The following is a 21,407-nucleotide window of genomic DNA, read 5'->3' as shown; positions in this document are numbered from 1 at the left end:
GACTACTCATTAAAAATACTTAATTGGTTTCAAGGTGCTTTAGCATGTCTTGACACTGTGAAAACCAATATATAAATGCAAACCTCTCTTTTTTTTAATAGATTTGGTGAGGATCCAGCCATGTCCGATTTAAGATTTGAAATGCCTCTGTGAATGTAGGAAGCGGCATTTAACTTTTTATTAGTCAAAAACAAATACCGTTTAAAAATCTTAGCTAGAGTGGCAGAGTAATTAAAACTCTACAAGCAGAATTAAACATTCAATGAGCTGTTTTGATAGTCATTATTTCACCATAGTGATGAATAAATGGGATGACCATGGGTGGAATTTTACGGTTCCATCACAGCAGGAGCAGGCTTGGAAAATACAGGGAGCCATTCAACACTCTATTGACTTCAGCACGACTGGAAGTTCCCACCAGCGGGAGGGGGCATAAAATTTCACCCAATTATGTCTTTTTTACATATCCTTAAATCCTCATAACATCAATCTATACAATGGGTGATGATTTCTTCGGTTAACAATGAAAAGGAAAGACTTGTTATTGGCTGCAATGGCTACCATGTGAAAAAGAGAATAGAAACATAGAAAATGGAAACAAGAGTAGGTCACTTGGTCCTTCCAGCCTGCTCCTGCATTTATTTTGATCATGCTGATCATCAAAGTCAATAGCCTGATCCCGCCTTCCCCCCCATATCCCTTGATCCTTTCGTATAATTGGAGCAATTCTTACTCTGTCCACATAATATCCCCAAAAGCTTGCCATCATTAACAGCTAAGTAGTCACTGTGGACACTTAAATACATTTTGAGAACTTAATGAAAATAGATAAATCTATTTTACTGAGCTAGCAAATAACAATGCTACATTAAACCAAGGTAAAGTTAAAACAAACAAAATGGAATGTTCATGCTGGTACTTTGATTCTGCTATTCTTTTTAACTGTTTCCATTGCAGGTATGAACCTGAAGCTGTCTGACTGAATGTTAACTGATATTCTTAATGACACAAACATGTTTCATTAACCTACAATCAGAATTAGTGACTAAACCTATTTGTCTCCAAATGAAAGTCCTATGTAGCGAAGTGAATCACATGCCCATCTGACGCAACAGGAAACAGACTCGGCTGATTTCAATGCTTGTACCGCTTTAACATGCTGCTTAGTGACTTAATTCTTACTTTTTGACTAAAAGGGCCAGCCATTTAATCCTCGGCCATTAAAATTGAGCGGCAGAACATTGTTGCTGGCAACCTATAGGAGCAGATATGTGTCCCAAGAGAAGAATCCCAGTTGGGGATTGGTAAAGCCCAGGGCAGGAAAAGTTTGAGGTTTATTTGTGGAATTCCGAAATGAAATTCTGTTCTCTTGAACCACAAGAAACTTTTTAAAAATAAGTTTTAAAACCTACCTGGATGAGTCTTCTAAGAACATAAGAACATAAGAAATAGGAGCAGGAGTAGGCCATCCAGCCCCTCGAGCCTGCCCCGCCATTCAATAAGATCATGGCTGATCTGAAGTGGATCAGTTCCACTTACCTGCCTGATCCCTATAACCCCTAATCCCTTACCGATCCGGAATCCATCTATCCGTGATTTAAACATATTCAACGAGGTAGCCTCCACCACTTCAGTGGGCAGAGAATTCCAGAGATTCACCACCCTCTGAGAGAAGAAGTTCCTCCTCAACTCTGTCCCAAACTGACCCCCCTTTATTTTGAGGCTGTGCCCTCTTGTTCTAGTTTCCTTTCTAAGTGGAAAGAATCTCTCCACCTCTATCCTATCCAGCCCCTTCATTATCTTATATGTCTCTATAAGATCCCCCCTCAGCCTTCTAAATTCCAACGAGTACAAACTCAATCTGCTCAGTCTCTCCTCATAATCAACACCCCTCATCTCTGGTATCAACCTGGTGAACCTTCTCTGCACTCCCTCCAAGGCCACTATATCCTTCCGCAAATAAGGGGACCAATACTGCACACAGTATTCCAGCTCTGGCCTCATCAATGCCCTGTACAGATGCAGCAAGACATCTCTGCTTTTATATTCTATCCCCCTTGCGATATAGGCCAACATCCCATTTGCCTTCTTGATCACCTGTTGCACCTGCAGACTGGGTTTTTGCGTCTCATGCACAAGGACCCCCAGGTCCCTCTGCACAGCAGCATGTTGTAATTTCTTTCCATTTAGATAAGACCTTGACTCCTGTTCCCACTGAGGATGCCATCACTGCTTTACTGAGGCCTCAGGTTAAAATAACATGTCAGTGGAAGTTTTTGCCAGATGATGAAGAAATTAATTCCGAGGAGCCTGTCATAACTCACATCCTTCAACTGAATTGTTGGTGCTAATGAACCAGATCAGCTTTCAAAAAATAAGCAGCAATATTAAGTGAAAGATGCAGTTACCACAGAAATCAGTAACTGGGAGTGGTAATATGCTGGATTTGCAGACAAAGCTGCATTGCTTAGCAGGTCTTAATCAAGTGCTGTACATTGCACTATCATTTACTATCTTATGCCCTAATATTTATTGGCTACAAATGAACAAAAATATTTGATTAAACTATCTGCATAGAACATTGTACACATACACACAAATTTGCAAATATGAACAAATATATGTTGGTTCGATATTGCTGAGCATTCTTATCAGTAAAATATTAAATAGGCTAAGGGAAATGGAAGGCATTACTTCTGTTGAAAACTGCAGGAGCAAATCCTAAGCCACAAATAATTGAAAAAACTTTGGATCAAAGCAAGCGTTTTGACTTGAAAATGGTCAATGGTTCTTGAATGAAAGTATTAAGTTTCCCTTTCTGCCTTATTCTTGAGTGAAACTGACAGTTCAACAATAAGCATTCACAGTGTCAGCTAAATCAGCAGTCTCCTCCTTTCTTATTGCACTGCAATACAGATAAGGTCCAATAATATCAGAACAGTCCTATGCTTTTTGATTCTGAAGCTGCAGCTTTTTGCCATAGTAGACAATGTCAAATACTGTTTACATCAATGTAATTTCCTTCTTCCCAAAGATATTTTTATAATTTATGGCAGTCCTATATGTAAAAAAAGTGACAGTCTGCCAAATCCTTCCAGGTTTCTTTGAGTTCAGTTCTATTCTGCCCAGCTTTATCACAACCATTCGTAAATCTGTGCTGACTGAATATTTCAAAACTTGCATCTTACCTCTGTTTCATCCTTCAACTGGACTGAGGATATGCTTATCCCTGACTTACCTTACAAATATTAAACAAATAACCTCAAGGCAAGGTGTTGGTTCATATTTTCATAGACACAAAAGAACAGCAGTAGCCTGTCGAGCCTCCCCCACCATTCAGTTAGACCATGGTTGATCCATTTACCTGATATCCCTTTATATCATTACCTAACAAAATTGTATCAGGCTTCATTTCCTCTCCTGGAACGATTCAAATTAGATAGCTGAAGGTTAACAAAATCTAATAAAGGGAAGTTAACAGCCTAGTTTCAACCCCTTGAGTTCATTGAAAGCACGTAATTCATCAACAAAATCCATGTAAAAGTGGTTCCTGGAGGGCCTCCATGAGTTACGTTGCTTCTAACTTGTTCGTCCATCCATGAGGGTAACAAGTGACATGAATCATGCTAAGGCCCTCGGAGGTATCTGTGCATCTAAAACATATTCATACTATTTGGCCTTTCTTTATGGAAAGTAGAAAATGCCATAATCATGAATATAATGCAATTTCTTTACTTCTGCTTCTTGTCAAGACAGTATGTTGCTATTTTTTGACAATCTACCTACGTACACCGATCCAGAAGGTACTGCAACAAAAGAAAATTCTACAGTGCTGTTAAAAAAATAAAAGGAGGTTTTGCCTTTATATACCTCTTTTCATGACCAAGAGACATCTCTAAGTGCTTCACAAGCAATGAAATGTTTTAAAAATGTAGTCACTATCTTCTATCTTCTTGAACCACTGTAGTCCACATGGTGTAGAAACACCCACTGTACATATGGTGCTGTTCGGAAAGGAGTTCTAGATTTTTGACCCAATGACAGCGATATAATTCCAAGCCAGGAAGGTGTGTGACTTTGGTGGTGCATGTGCTGTTCTTGTCCTTCTAGGTGGTAGAAGTCACAGGTTTGAAAGGTGTTGTTGAAGGAGCCTTGATGAGTTGCAGCAGTGCATCTTGTAGATGAGACACACTGCTACCGCTGTGCATTGGTAGTAGAAGGAATGAATGTTTAATCTGGTGGATAGGATTCACAGTAAGAAGTTTAACAACACCAGGTTAAAGTCCAACAGGTTTATTTGGTAGCAAAAGCCACACAAGCTTTCGAAGCTCTAAGCCCCTTCTTCAGGTGAGTGGGAATTCTGTTCACAAACAGAGTTTATAAAGACACAGACTCAATTTACATGAATAATGGTTGGAATGCGAATACTTACAACTAATCAAGTCTTTAAGAAACAAAACAATGGGAGTGGAGAGAGCATCAAGACAGGCTAAAAAGATGTGTATTGTCTCCAGACAAGACAGCCAGTGAAACTCTGCAGGTCTTCATGCACAGGTTCGAACAAGACTTCTTCACCGCACGGGACCTTCAACCGATGCTATACACTAGATACATCGATGACATTTTCTTCCTTTGGACTCATGGTGAACAATCACTGAAACAACTCTATGATGACATCAACAAGTTCCATCCCACCATCAGGCTCACCATAGACTACTCTCCGAATTCGGTTGCATTCTTGGACACGCGCATCTCCATTAAGGACGGTCACCTCAGCACCTCACTGTACTGCAAGCCCACGGATAACCTCACGATGCTCCACTTCTCCAGCTTCCACCCTAAACACGTTAAAGAAGCCATCCCCTACGGACAAGCCCTCCGTATACACAGGATCTGCTCGGATGAGGAGGATCGCAACAGACACCTCCAGACGCTGAAAGGTGCCCTCATAAGAACAGGATATGGCGCTAGACTCATTGATCAACAGTTCCAACGCGCCACAGCGAAAAACCGCACCGACCTCCTCAGAAGACAAACACGGGACACAGTGGACAGAGTACCCTTCGTTGTCCAGTACTTCCCCGGAGCGGAGAAGCTACGGCATCTCCTCCGGAGCCTTCAACATGTCATTGATGAAGACGAACATCTCGCCAAGGCCATCCCCACACCCCCACTTCTTGCCTTCAAACAACCGCACAACCTCAAACAGACCATTGTCTGCAGCAAACTACCCAGCCTTCAGGAGAACAGTGACCAAGACACCACACAACCCTGCCACAGCAACCTCTGCAAGACGTGCCGGATCATCGACACAGATGCCATCATCTCACGTGAGAACACCATCCACCAGGTACACGGTACATACTCTTGCAACTCGGCCAACGTTGTCTACCTGATACGCTGCAAGAAAGGATGTCCCGAGGCATGGTACATTGGGGAAACTATGCAGACGCTGCGACAACGGGTGAATGAACACCGCTCGACAATCACCAGGCAAGACTGTTCTCTTCCTGTTGGGGAGCACTTCAGCGGTCACGGGCATTCGGCCTCTGATATTCGGGTAAGCGTTCTCCAAGGCGGCCTTCGCGACACACGACAGCGCAGAGTCGCTGAGCAGAAACTGATAGCCAAGTTCCACGCACACGCGGACGGCCTCAACCGGGATATTGGGTTCATGTCACACTATTTGTAACTCCCACAGTTGCGTGGACCTGCAGAGTTTCACTGGCTGTCTTGTCTGGAGACAATACACATCTTTTTAGCCTGTCTTGATGCTCTCTCCACTCCCATTGTTTTGTTTCTTAAAGACTTGATTAGTTGTAAGTATTCGCATTCCAACCATTATTCATGTAAATTGAGTCTGTGTCTTTATAAACTCTGTTTGTGAACAGAATTCCCACTCACCTGAAGAAGGGGCTTAGAGCTTCGAAAGCTTGTGTGGCTTTTGCTACCAAATAAACCTGTTGGACTTTAACCTGGTGTTGTTAAACTTCTTACTGTGTTTACCCCAGTCCAACGCCGGCATCTCCACATCATGGATAGGATTCAAGCAGGCTGCTTTGTTCTGGATGGTGTCAAGCTTCTTGAGAGTTTTTGGAGCTGCACTCATCCGGGCAAATGGAGAGTATTCCATCACTCTCCTGACTTGTGCTTTGTACATAGTGGACAGATTTTGGGGATTCAGAAGGTGAGTTACTCGCCACAGAATTTCCAGCCTCCAACCTGCTCTTGTAGCCACAGTATTTATAATGTCTAGTCTAGTTCAGTTTCTGGTCAATGGTAACTCGCAGGATAATAGTAGGGACTTCAGCTATGGTAATGCCATTGAATGTCAAGGGGAGATGGTTTGATTCTCTTTTGTTGGAAGTGGTCATTGTCCAGCACTTATGCGGCATGAATGTTACTTGCCACTTATCAGCCCAAGCTTGAATGTTGTCCAGGTCTTGCTGCATATGGACACAGACCTCTTCACTATCTAAGAAGTTGGGAATGGTGCTGAACATTATGTAATCATCAGCGAACATCCTCACTTTTGACCATATGATGGAGGGAAGGTAATTGATGAAGCCACTGAAGATCGTTGGGCCTAGGACACCACCTTGAGGAACTCCAGTAGTGATGTCTCAGGACTGAGGCGATTGACCTCCAACATTAACAGCTATAACTTCAACCAGTAGAGAGTTTCCTACTGGTTCGCATTGACTTCAGTTTTGCTAAGGCTCCTCAATGCCATACTCAGTCAAATGCTGTCTTGATGTCAAGGGCAGTCAATCTCACCTCACCTCTTGAGTTCAGCTCTTTTATCCATGTTTGGACCAAGGCTGTAATGAGGTCAGGAGTTAAGTGGTTCTGGTAGAACCCAAATTGAGCATTAGTGAGCAGGTTACTGCTGAGCATGTTAGCACTGCCTTTATTAATAGGATGCACAAATTCTTTGAAGTAGCAAGCATGGTGGATAAAGGAAAATCTATAGATGTGATGCACTTGGATTTCCAAAAGGCATTCGATAAGGTAACACATCAAAGGTTACTGCACAAAATGGAGCTCATGGTATAGCTGGTAACATAATAGTATGGCTGGAGGATTGATTAGAAACAGGAAGCAGAAAGTAGGGATAAATGGGTTGGAAAACTGTAACAAAAAGAGTGCCACAGGGATCAGTGAAGGGCATAACATTTTTACAATCTATACCAATGACATGGATTGAAGGGACTGATTATATGATAGCTAAATTTGCTGATGATATAAAGATAGGTTGGAAAGATAGTTGTCAAGAGCACAATGAAATTTTGAAGTGAATCATAGAAACCCTACAGTGCAGAAAGAGGCCATTTGGCCCATCGAGTCTGCACCGACCACAATCGCACCCAGGCCCTACCCCCATATCCCGACATATTTACCTGCTAATCCCTCTAACCTATGCATCTCCGGACACTAAGGGGCAATTTTAGCATGGCCAATCAACCTAACCTGCACATCTTTGGACTGTGGGAGGAAACCGGAGCACCCGGAGGAAACCCACGCAGGCACGAGGAGAATGTGCAAACTCCACACAGACAGTGACCCAAGTGAGGAATCGAACCCAGGTCCCTGGAGCTGTGAAACAGCAGTGCTAACCACTGTGCTACCGTGCCACCCCCCATTAAGTGAATGGGAAAAGAAATTGACACTGGGCGCCCGGGCCACCATGCATCTCCATGGCAGGGTTTCTCAGCACCATTGGCATGGAACTGATTTTCAATATTGTAATCCGCATTTGCATTTCATTAGCAAGCCAGAACTGAAGTCTCTGGGCCTGCTAGCGTCTCCCCCTCCCCCAGCCCTGTCAGGAATGTTTCACTCCAGCGGGTTTACAACTGCTCCCCACTAATGGGGAACAGGTGGCCCAATCCCACTGAAGCAAAGAGAGGCTCCTGCAGGAGATCAGGGGTAAGAGGGGGGTGTCCAATGGGCAGTGCCAGCCTGGCCCCCTGGCAGAGCCCAAGGGTCAAACTGACAATGCCCAAGGGACAGGACCTATTGGGTGGGCATGGCCTATTGGGAGGGCAATTGGTGTGTGTGGGGGGTCCCGCTGCCACCCTGTTTTGGGATTGGTGGCAGAGGGAGGGAGGATGGCGATCAGTGCAGGTAGGGGGTCCAAGGTGGGGGGTCCCACTGCCACTCTGCATTGGGGTTGGTGGCGGAGGGAGGGAGGGTGGCGATCAGTACTGGTGGGGGGTCCCGCTGCCACTCTGCATTGGGGTTGGTGGCAGTGGGAGGGGGGGGGGCAGCAATCGGTGCAGATGGGGGGTTCCCGCTGCCACTCTGCACTGGGGTCAGTGGCAGGGGGAGGGAGGACGGCGATTAGGGCTGGCCATCCAGGTGGGGCTGCTGGGGATCGGGGCTGCTGGGGGTGGGTATCAGGACTGCCGAGGTGGGGATCGGGACATTGAGGCTGGGTGGATGGGAGGATTGGGAGATCAGGGCTGACCAGGGCGTGGGAACATCGGGTCTTGTCCGGGGAGGTCCAGGAGGCCATCGACCGGGGATGAGGGGATTGGAGGGGCAGCAATGGGAGGTCATGGGGCTGGCCAGTGATCGGGAAGCCGGCAAGGCAGGGCCACTGTGTATGCGCCGATCTCCGCTCAGCACAATGCTGTTGGCCTCTCGGGCAGGAATAGGCCCTGCCCAGAGATTTTCAGAGGGAACCCAACTAGGGCACTCTGCAATGCCCAGAGAGTGGAAGACTCAAACTGAAAATCTGCTTTAAAAAAAAGTGTATGTTACGCCTGTTTTCATGCAAATTGGGGACTTAGAATTTTTTTGGGAGAATCCTGGTTTTTGTCCTTTAGGGAAGGTAATCTGCTGTCCTGACTGTATTGGATCTACAAGTGACTCCACACCCCCAGTGTGCTTGACTCTTAAATGCCCTCTGAAATAGCCGAGGAAACCATTCAGGACAAGGGCAATTAGGGATGAATAACAAATGCTGGCCTTGGCAGCTGCACCAATGTCTTATGAAAGTAAAAACATTTTGGTATTCTTACTTAAGAAAGTACAGAATTGCTTTGGAAGCTGATTCCAGGGATGAAGGCGTTTTCTCAAGAGGAAGATTGTGCAGGTTGGACCCATACACTTTGGGATTTAGAAGAATGACAGATGATCTTATTGAGGCATTGAAGAGAGAACTTGATGGGGTGGATCCTGAGAGGACATTTCCCCTTGTGCATGAATCTAGAACTAGGGACACAGTTTAAAAGTTTGAGGTCTCCCATTCATGACTGAGATGAGGAGATTTTTTCCCACTCAGGGTAGTTAGTATGTGTAATCTTTTTCTTCAGAGAACGGTGGAGGCTGGGCCATTAAATATATTGAAGGTTGGTTTAGATAGCTTTTTCGTCATCAAGGGAGACAAGATTTATGGGAATGGATAGAAAAGTGGGGTTGAGGCCTCAGCGTGATCAGTCATCATCTTTTTGAATGGCAGAGCAGGCTGGAGAGGCTGAATTGCCTACCCCTGCTCTAAATTCTTGGGTATCATCTCTCAACTTTCTGTTCTCTAAAGAGTACAACCACAGTTTGTCGAATCTATCCATGTAACTGAAGTCCTTCATCCCTGGATCCAGTCTTGTGGATCTTTTCTGCACCCTCAGTAGAGCCTGCAAATGCTTCCTAAAATATAATGCCTAGAATTGGGCGCAGTGCTGCAGTTGATGCCAAATCAGTACTTTATAAAAATTCATCATAACATTCTTGTTTTTGTACCCTATCCCTCTATTTATAAAACTCTGAATAGTACATTTTTTTCACCACTTTCCTGATGCCTTATCACCTTCAACGATTTGTATGAATATACCCCAAATGTCTCTGTTCCTGCATCCGTTTTAGAATTGCACTCTTTATTTTATATTGATTTGGAGGTGTCACGTGACACCAGGTTATAGTCCAACAGGTTTATTTGAAATCACAAGCTTTCGGAGCGCTGCTTCTTTGTGGAGAGAGGTGCGCAGGCACAGAATATATAGGCAGAGTGACGATACTCACAGGTAATCAAGAGTGTCAATGGATAAGTACAGGCAGTGTAGTGCAGTGTAGGCTGGCTGAATAACAAGTCTTTACAGGTAATCATGAGTGCTCATAGATAAGTGCAAGCAGTTAAATATAATCACTATATGTAAAAAAAAATTTCATAGAAACCCTACAGTACAGAAAGAGGCCATTCGGCCCATCGAGTCTGGACCAACCACAATCCCACCCAGGCCCTACCCCCATATCCCTACATATTTTACCTGCTAATCCCTCTAATCTATGCATCCCAGGACACTAAGGGGCAATTTTGTTTTTAGCATGGCCAATCAACCTAACCCGCACATCTTTGGACTGTGGGAAGAAACCGGAGCACCCGGAGGAAACCCACGCAGACACGAGGAGAATGTGCAAACTCCGCACAGACAGTAACCCAAGCCAGGAATCGAATCCAGGTCCCTGGAGCTGTGAAGCAGCAGTGCTAACCACTGTGCTACCGTGCGAGTGTCGACAGGCTGTATAACAATTGATGGGATGACCTCAAGAACCAATAATTTAAGGCAGAGAGATAAATACAAATAATCAAAGAGTAAAATGGTGCTAAATACTATGCAAACTAATTCAGGCAGAGAGATCCTCACATGTAATCAAGGTGTGCATGGTGTCAAAACAGGACAGTCAGGAAGACTTTTCCCCCACAGGACAGTATGGTGGGGTTACATGTAGCACAACATGAACCCAAGATCACAGTTAAGGCCATCCTCATAAGCGTGGAACTTGGCTACCAGTTTCTGCTTGGCGATTCTGCGTTGTCATGCGTCTTGAAGGCCGCCTTGGAGAACGCTTATCTGAAAATCGGTGGCCAAATGTCTTTGGCCATTGGAGTGTTCACCAACTGGGAGAGAACACTCCTGCCTGGTGATTGTTGTATGGTGTCATTGTAGTGTAGTGTCTACATGGTGTAGCCATTTACAATAAGACCATAAGACTGTAGTCTTACCATAAGACATAGGAGCAGAATTAGGCCACTCGGCCCATCGAGTCTGCTCTGCCATTCAATCATGGCTAATTCTTTTTCTCATCCCCATTCTCCTGCCTTTTCCCCATATCCCCTGATCCCCTTATTAATCAAGAACCTATCTATTTCTGTCTTAAAAATACTCAATGACCTGGCCTCCACAGCCTTCTGCGGCAAAGAGTTCCACAGATTCAACATTCTCTGGCTGAAGAAATTTCTCCTCATCTCTGTTTTAAAGGATCTTTCTTTTAGCCTGAGGTTGTCCCCTCTGGTTCTAGTTTTTCCTACTGGTGGAAACACCCTCTCCTCGCCCACTCTATCCAGACCTCACAATATCCTGTAAGTTTCAATAAGATCCCCCCTAATTTTTCTAAACTCCAACGAGTACAGACCCCGATTCCTCAACCGTTCCTCACACGACAAGTTCTTCATTCCAGGGATCATTCTTGTGAACCTCCTCTGGCCTTTCCAAAGCCAGCACATCCTTCCTTAGATACGGGGCCCAAAACTGCTCTCAATACTCCAAATGGGATCTGACCAGAGTCTTATACAGCCTCAGAAGTACATCCCTGCTCTTGTATTCTCGCCCTCGTGACAAGAAAGCTAACATTGCATTTGCCTTCCTAACTGCCAATTGAACCTGCATGTTAACCGTAAGAGAATCTTGAACAATGACTCCCAAGTCCCTTTGTGTTTCTGATTTCCTAAGCATTTTCCCATTTAGAAACTAATCTATGCCTCCATTCCACCTTCCAAAGTGCATAACCTCACACTTTTCCACATTGTATTCCATCTGCCACTTCTTTGCCCACTCTCCTAGCCTGTCCAAGTCCTTCTGCAGCCCCCTGCTTCCTCAATACTACCTGTCCCTCTACATATCTTTGTATCGTCTGCAAACTTAGCAGCAGTGCCTTCAGTTCCTTCCTCCAAATCATTAATGTATATGGTGAAAAGTTGTGGTCCCAGCACTGACTCCTGAGGCACACCACTAGTCACCGGCTGCCATAAGAACATAAGAAATAGGAGCAGGAGTAGGCCATCTAGCCCCTCGAGCCTGCCCCACCATTCAATAAGATCATGGCTGATTTGGAGTGAATCAGTTACACTTACCTGCCTGCTCCCCATAACCCTTAATTCCCCTACCGATCAGAAATCCATCTATCCGTGACTTAAACATATTCAACGAGGTAGCCTCCACCATTTCAGTGGGCAGAGAATTCCAGAGATTCACCACCCTCTGAGAGAAGAAGTTCCTCCTCAACTCTATCCTAAACTGACCCCCCTTTATTTTGAGGCTGTGCTCTCTAGTTCTGGTTTCCTTTCTAAGGGGAAAGAATCTCTCCACTTCTACCCTATCCAGCCCCTTCATTATCTTATATGCCTCTATAAGATCACCCCTCAGCCTTCCAAACTCTAACGAGTACAAACCTAATCTGCTCAATCTCTCCTCATAATCTACACCCCTCATCTCCGGTATCAACCTGGTGAACCTTCTCTGCACTCCCTCCAAGGCCAATATATCCTTTCGCAAGTAAGGGGACCAAAACTGCACACAGTATTCCAGCTGCGGCCTCACCAATGCCCTGTACAAATGCAGCAAGACATCTCTGCTTTTATATTCTATCCCCCTCGCGATAAATGCCAACATCCCATCTGCCTGCTTGATCACCCGCTGCACTTGCAGACTGAGTTTTTGCAACTCATGCACAAGGACCCCCAGGTCCCTCTGCACAGTAGCATGTTGTAATTTTTTTTCATTTAAATAATAATCCAATTTGCTATTATTTCTTCCAAAGTGAATAACCTCGCATTTGCCAATGTTATACTCCATCTGCCAGATCCTCGCCCACTCACTCAGCCCATCCAAATCTCTCTGCAGACCTTCCGCTTCCTCCACGCAATTCACTTTCCCACTTATCTCCGAGTCATCAGCAAACTTTGTTACCCTACACTCAGTCCCCTCCTCCAGATCATCTATTTAAATAGTAAACAGCAAACTTTGTTACCCTACACTCAGTCCCCTCCTCCAGATCATCTATGTAAATAGTAAACAGTTGAGGCCCCAGTACCAATCCCTGCGGCACACCACCAGTCACCATCCGCCAACCAGAAAAGCACCCATTCACTCCAACTTTCTGCTTCCTGTTGGATAGCCAATCCCCAATCCACGCTAACACCCCACCCCCAACTCCGTGTGCCCCAATCTTCTGCAGCAACCTCCTGTGAGGCACCTTATCGAATGTCCTCTGGAAATCCAAAAACACCACATCCACCGGTTCCCCTCCGTCAACCGCACCAGTCACATCTTCATAAAAACCCAGCAAGTTCGTCAAACACGACTTTCCTCTCATGAATCCATGCTGCGTCTGCTTGATCAAACCATTCTTATCCAGATGGCCATCCTGAGAAAGACCCCTTTATCTCCATTCTCTGCCTTCTGGCAGTCAGCCAATCCTCTATCCATGCCAGGATCTTGCCCTTAACACCATGGGCACTTAACTTATTTAACAGTTTCCTATGCCCCGAGGTATCCTTTCCTGCAGCATATGAGGTAGACTATGTTGGCCGAGTCTCATGAGTACGTACTGTGTACCTGGTGGATGGTGTTCCCCCATGCAATGGTGATATCCGTGTCGATGATCTGACATGTCCTACAGACGTTATTGTGGCAGCGTTGTGTGGTGTCGTGGTCACTGTTCTTCTGAGGGCTGGGTAGCTTGCGGCTAACAATGGTCTGTTTGAGGTTAGGTGGCTGGTTGAAGGTGAGTAATGGATATGCAGGGATGGCCTTGGCGAGATGCTCATGGTCATTGATGACATGCTCATCATTCATGCTAAAATTAATCACTCTGCACTTCTCTGCATTAAATGTCATCCTGTTTTCTGTTTTCTCAACCAGTACATATAAGCTTGAAGTCTATCATCATCCTCCTCAAAGTCCACAATGCTTTAAAGTTTTGTGCCATCTGCAAATTTTGAAATCATGCCTTGTACATGCAAGTCGAAGTAATTAATAAATATCAAGAAAAGCAGTGGTCAGAACCCAATCCGAGGAAATCCGTTGTATATTTTCCTCCAGTTCAATAAACAACCATTCATCACTACTCAGCCGGCTTCCTATTCATGCTGCCACTGTCCCTTTTATTCCACGGCTTCAATCTTGCTGGCAAGCCTGATATTATCAAATGCCTTTTGTAAATCTATGTACACCACATTAACTGCATTACTCCCCATCAACTTTTTCTCCAATGCAACTCAATCAAGTCAGCTGAAGACAATTTGCCTTTAACAAATCCATGCTAGCTTCCCTTAATTAATCTACAATTATGCCAAAAATTGATGACAGGAAGGCTATGGCGGGTGAGAACCTAGAATCCATCACTATCATGAAAGAGGTAGTGTTGGGCAAGTTAATGGAGCTAAAGGTAGACAAGTCTGGTCCTGATGGAATGGACCTGATGGAATGCATCTCCATTACTCATACTAAAAGAGATGGTGGGAGAAATAGCAAATGGACTAGTGGTAATTTACCAAAATTAGCTGGACTCTGGGGTGGTTCCCGCATATTGGGAAACAGCAAATGTGATGCCACTGTTTAGAAAAGGAGGTAGACAAAAGGCAGGTAACTATAGGCTGGTTAGCTTCACTTCTGTAGTAGGGAAAATGCTTGAATTTATCATCAAGGAAGAAATAGCGAGACATCTGAATATAAATTGTCCCACTGGTAAGACGCAGCATGGGTTCATGAAGGGCAGATCATGTTTGACTAATTTGGTGGAATTCTTTGAGAACATTACATGTGCAGTGGACAATGGGGAACCTGTGGATGTGGTGTATCTGGATTTCCAGAAGGCATTTGACAAGGTGCCGCACCAAAGACTGCTACATAAGATAAAGGTGCACAGTGTTACAGGTGATGTATTAGCATGGATAGAGGATTGGTTAACTAACAGAAAGCAAAGAGTGAGGGTAAATGGGTGTTTTTCTGGTTGGCGACAGTGACTAGTGGTGTGCCTCAGAGATCCGTGTTGGGACCACAATTGTTTACGATTTACATAGATGATTTGGAGTTGGGGACCAAGTGTAGTGTGTCAAAATTCGCAGAAGACACTAAGACGGGTGGAACAGCAAAGTGTGTAGAGGACACAAAGTCTGCAAAGGGATACAGATAATCTAAGTGAGTGGGCGAGAGTCTGGCAGATGGAGTACAATGTTGGTAAATGTGAGGTCATCCATTTTGGTAGGAATGACAGCAAAATGGACTATTATTTAAATGATAAAAATTTGCAGCATGCTGCTGTGCAGAGGGACCTGGGTGTCCTTGTGCAGGAATCTCAAGGAGTTGGTTTGCAGGTGCAGCAGGTAATTAAGAAGGCAAATGGAATTTTGTTCTTCATTGCTAGAGGGATGGAGTTTAAAAATAGCGAGATTATGTTGCAGCTGTATAAGGTGCTGGTGAGGCCACACCTGGAGTACTGTGTACAGTTTTGGTCTCCTTACTTGAGAAAGGATATACTGGCACTGGAGGGGGTGCAGAGGAGTTTTACTAGGTTGATTCCGGAGTTGAGAGGGTTGACTTATGAGGAGAAACTGAGTAGACTGGGGCTATACTCATTGGAATTCAGAAGAATGAGGGGAGATCTTATAGAAACATATAAGATTATGAAGGGAATAGATAAGATAGAAGCAGGGAAGTTGTTTCCACTGACGGGTGAAACTAGAACTAGGGGGCATAGCCTCAAAATAAGGGGAAGCAGATTTAGGACTGGGTAGAGAAGGAACTTCTTCACATCAAGGGTTGTGAATCTGTGGAATTCCCTGCCCAGTGAAGCAGTTGAGGTTACCTCATTGGATGTTTTTAAGGCAAGGATAGGTAAATATTTGAACAGTAAAGGAATTAAGGGTTATGGTGAGCGGGCAGGTAAGTGGAGCTGAGTCCACAAAAAGATCAGCCATGATCTTATTGAATGGCGGAGCAGGCTCGAGGGGCCATATGGTCTACTCCTGCTCCTAGTTCTTATGTTCTTATCCAAGTGACTATTAATATCATCATGGTTCATCATTTCTAATAGGTTTCCCACCACCAAAGTTAAACTGACTGGTCAATAGGTGCTGGGCTTATCCTTATCCTTGTGATGGCTAGCACGAGGGGACATAGCTTTAAATTGAGGGGTGATAGATATAGGACAGATGTTAGAGGTAGGTTCTTTACTCAGAGAGTAGTAAGGGCGTGGAATGCCCTGCCTGCAGCAGTAGTGAACTCGTCAACATTAAGAGCATTCAAATGGTTCTTTGATAAACATATGGATGATATTGGAATAGTGTAGATTAGAGGGGCTTTAGATTGGTTCCACTGGTCGGCGCAACATCGAGAGCCAAGGGGCCTGTACTGCGCTGTAATGTTCTATGTTTTTACTCTTTTGAATAAAGATGTGACATCTGCAATTGTCCAGTCTTCTGGCACCAGCTATGTTTCTAAGAAGGATTGGAAGACTGTAACCAGTACTTCAACTATTTCCACTCTTACTTCCTTCAATTTGCTTAGATTAATCAAAGTTCATCCAGGCAGCTGGATGAGGTGCAGCCCACCTCAATGGCACATTGGTTAGCACTGCTACCTCACGGCGCCAGGGACCCGGGCTCGATTCCTACTTAGATCACTGTCTGTGCGGAGTCTGCATGTTCTCCTCGTATCCACATGGGTTTCCTCCGGGTGCTCCGGTTTCTTCCCACAGTCCGAAAGAGACTGTGCATTAGGTGCATTGGCTATGCTAAATTCTCCCCCAGTGTACCTGACAGGCACTGGAGTGTGGCGACTATGGGAATATCACAGTGACTTCATTGCAGTGTTAATATAAGCCTACTTGTGACACTAATAAATAAACTTTAAACCTCCTTTATTAAATTTTAACCCATCCAATATTTCAACTACCTCCTCATACAGTAATACTCTGGCAGTATCTTCTATCTTGGTACAGCCAGATGCAAAGTATTCATTTAGCACCTCAGCCAAGCCCTCAATCTCAAATTCATAGATCCCCTTTCTGGTCTCATATAAACTCCATCCTTCCTCTTACTAACCCTTTACAATTTATATGTCCCCTGAAAACTTCTGAATTCCCCTTTTATGTTAATTGGAGTCACTTCTCATATTTTTTTCCTGACCTTACCCCTTTCCTTTTTCGCTACCCCTCTGAAGTTTCTATATTCAGCCTGTTTTTCACTTGTATTATCAACTTGATATCTGTCATACCCCCTTTCTGCTTCATCTTACTTGCTATCACTTTTTTCATCCAGAGAGCTATGGATTTGCTTGCCCTATTTTTGTCCCTGATGGATATAGAACAAAGAACAAAGAACAATACAGCACAGGAACAGGCCCTTCGGCCCTCCAAGCCCGCGCCGCTCCCCGGTCCAGGATTGAATCCTGAATCCAGGATCCCCGCCCAATTTTCCAACCTATCTACATACCAATATCCTATCCACCGAGCTGTCCCTCACAGCTACGATGCTTTGTTCATCACAACTATGTACCTAGCCTGTACCCAGCTATCTCCTCTTTTGAGGCAGACAATTATTCTCTTACAGTTTGGCTGCCAATTTTCGATTCCAATTTACCTTGGACTGGTCTTTTCTCAACCGACTGATTTCTCCTTATATTTTTACATTATATTATTATAAGGTTAAGATAAGTAATCAAAATTTCCAAAATGTTCCCCAACAGGAACATGAGTTAGATCCATTTGATCTAACTCATGCCTCAGAACCAGATCCAGAAATACCTCCTCCCTTTGTTGGGTTGAAAATATACTGGTCAAGGTTTTCCTGAACACACTTAAGAAACTCTTCTCTCTTGCTCTTCTTTACTCCATCATTATTCCAATCTATATTAAGAAAATTAATGTTGCTGAAGAGAGAGACATGTTGCTGAAACTTTTCGTCTTGCACTCATCAGGACAAATACAGGAATGACAAATTTCAAATGATCACAATAATTTATACAACAGGAGAAAAGGGTGCTAATTAGTTGGCAAGTCACCCCTGGTTGGCTGAGGCATTGCCCTGGAGAAAGCAACAGGGCAGGCTGGTTGAGTACAGTCTGTACTCTGAGTCAAATAGTATGTTCCTTCGGTTGTTTGTAATCGGCAATCAGGATGCATGACCTGGGCATTGCATCAACACTGAAATTCATACATGACAAATGCTCACTTGTGTGAGAGGCACATCTTTTTGGACTGATGGCAGCAACTTGTTGGTGGAAAATACCACTTTTGTAGCCTTGCAAGCTTCATGGAGAAATAGAGCGGATTTAAGCTATCCTGCATGACATTTGCGACCCTGGCCAGATCATCGTTTGCTGCATATTATGCAAACTCGCAAATGAGCCAAAGACTACTTGCAGGCCTGAAAAGTGTCAGATCTACCTAAAATGATCCTGGAAAGGCAAAATATCTCAAAACATCCACTGAGTGATTCCAATATTGGGAAGAACTAGCTGACCAATCCTGAGTGTAGCCAGTATGCAAACAACCAATTTAAGATGAACAGTTGTGCACTGAACACATTTGCTCTTGCTAGAAGTGACATGCATTCACACACAGGGACCGACACACAACAACAAAAAAGCAATATGTTCAAACCTTGCATATTTTCTGAACTGCTTTGGAGTCTATAATTCCTCATTGCTTTCTCCATGGTAATGCCTTGTTCAATCAGAGTTGATGTGCAAACCAATCAGCACCCTTTTCTCCTGTAGTATAAATTGTGGTGATTATTTGAAGTGTTGAATTCTTGATGAGCACAGGATGAAAAGCATCAGCAAAATTGTCTCTCTTTTCAGCAATATTTAAGTTCTGTACTATCAAGTGACTTATAAAATATTCCCTCATTATCTTCTGTGTCTGTTGTTCATCTGTACTTCTCTGCAAATGTGCCCCTCTATATCTTTCCCACAAGATGATAGCCTATAGAATTATACAGTAAGAGTTTTAACAACACCAGGTTAAAGTCCAACAGGTTTGTTTGGTAGCAAATGCCATTAGCTTTCGGAGCGCTGCTCCTTCGTCAGATGGAGTGGATATCTGCTCTCAAACAGGGCATACAGAGACACAAAATCAAGTTACAGAATACTGATTAGAATGCGAATCTCTACAGCCAACCAGGTCTTAAAGATACAGACAATGTGAGTGGAGGGAGCATTGAGCACAGGTTAAAGAGATGTGTATTGTCTCCAGACAGGCCAGCCAATGAGATTCTGCAAGTCCAGGAGGCAAGCTGTGGGGGTTACTGATAGTGTGACATGAACCCAAGATCCCGGTTTAGGCCGTCCTCATGTGTGCGGAACTTGGCTATCAGTTTCTGCTCAGCGACTCTGCGCTGTCATGTGTCGTGAAGGCCGCCTTGGAGAGAACATTGAGTGAATTCATAGGAAGAAAACTGTTTGCAACTATTCTAATCCTAAGCGAGAAGCCTTTGAACAAAGAACAAAGAAAATTACAGCACAGGAACAGGCCCTTCGGCCCTCCAAGCCTGCACCGACCATGCTGCCCGACTTAACTAAAACCCCCTACCCTTCCGGGGACCATATCCTATCTATTCCCATCTCATTCATGTACTTGTCAAGACGCCCCTTAAAAGTCACTACCTCCTCCGGCAACGGGTTCCAGGCACCCACCACTCTCTGTGTAAAAAATCTGCCTCCTTCACCTCTTTTAAACCTTGCCCCTCGCACCTTAAACCTATGCCCCCTAGTAATTGACTCTTTCACCCTGGGAAAAAGCTTCTGACTATCCACTCTGTCCATGCCTCTCATAATCTTGTAGACTTCTATCAGGTCTCCCCTCAACCTCCGTCGCTCCAGTGAGAACAAACCAAGTTTCTCCAACCTCTCCTCGTAGCTAATGCCCTCCAAAACAGGCAACATCCTGGTAAATCTTTTCTGTACCCTCTCCAAATCCTCCATATCCTTCTGGTAGTGTGGCGACCAGAATTGAACACTATATTCCAAGTGCGGCTTAACTAAGGTTCTATAAAGCTGCAACATGACTTGCCAATTTTTAAACTCAATACCCCGGCCGATGAAGGCAAGCATGCCGTATGCCTTCTTGACTACCTTCTCCACCTGCATTGCCACTTTCAGTGACCTGTGTACCTGTACACCCAGATCCCTTTGCCTATCAATACTCTTAAGGGTTCTGCCATTTACTGTATATTTCTTATCTTTGTGCCAAGGTTATGGCAAATCTTCACTGATTTATGAGTCTGTACTGATATTGCTGGAGTAAAGGAATAGTGTGAATTTGAAGCATCTCGTGTATGTATTGAGATGTTTCCAACATTTTTGTGCAATATAGTTCATTTTCTCTTGTTTAATAAATATTTTGTTCTTTGGGGGCGATTTTGAGCCTGCGCTCTCCATCCACAGGGATGGCGGCACACGCTCAAAATCCAGAGAGACTCGGAAAGCACGATGCGAATTGGCCCCCTCATCCAGGCCCCCTCACGAGCGAAATAGTGTGAATCATACCACAGGACCCCACAAAGCTCATTTTAATACATTAGCATGTCATTAGTGAGCACTATCTCCGGGACTCCCCCCCCCCCCCCCCCCCCCAACACCACCCCCGCCATCAGATATTCAGTAGGCCATTTACAATAGATTCACCTAGATGTAAACCTGTCAATGGGGAATCTCCCTGGGGGCATAAAGATGAGTATTCGCCCCCAGAGGAGAGGGGTATGGCCAGGCAGTGGCATGGTAATTCCCTCTGGCATTGACTCTTGGCACAAGTTGGCACTGCCAGATTGACACCATGCCCACCAACCTGGCAGTGCAGGGGAGAAGGGGAGGGAAGAGAAGTGCCAATTCCGATCAGGGGTGGGGAGGGAGACCTCTGGTGGGCTGGTGGAGAGGTGTATTCCTGTTATGATTGGGGCACCCTTTAATGATGGCTGATCTCAGTGCAGCCGGGTTTTGCCGGCATGTTGGGGTCCTACTCCCTGCTGCGTGACGGCGTTAAACACGCCCCTTAATGTTTTTAGGCAGGATGTCATAAGATCTGGAGAGAAAAACAGCATGTTTCTCTCTCGCCAGAAACAGCACCCAGCCAATTTTTGGTAAGATTCCACCCGTAAAGTTAGAGGTTCATCAGCAGACTCCTGTGAATTTATTCAGTCATTTTCCTCCATGGCTTCGTAAAGAAAAGTACAATCCCAAGTCAAGCTTCGCTCTGGCTGGGATCATAACAATAGTCTTTATATTTTTAAAAACTCTGATAATAACCAATGATTGAGTGTTTCATTTTCTGATTAAATATTGGCCATTCAATTTTGATCTGAATTGTCGCTTTGAATGGACTAAAAAGGGGAATTTCAGATTTATTTT

At 44.5% G+C, this 21,407-nt stretch overlaps 1 protein-coding gene across 3 annotated transcripts in view; it reads left to right on the top strand.

Moving 5' to 3' along the window:
* gria2b (glutamate receptor, ionotropic, AMPA 2b) overlaps positions 1–21,407 on the top strand; it is a 196,290-nt gene that overhangs the window by 117,797 nt on the left and 57,086 nt on the right. The window lies entirely within an intron of this gene.

Source organism: Mustelus asterias, chromosome 1, assembly GCF_964213995.1.
Source record: "Mustelus asterias chromosome 1, sMusAst1.hap1.1, whole genome shotgun sequence".
NCBI lineage: Eukaryota > Metazoa > Chordata > Chondrichthyes > Carcharhiniformes > Triakidae > Mustelus > Mustelus asterias.
This window is presented reverse-complemented; position numbering and strand designations above follow the sequence as displayed.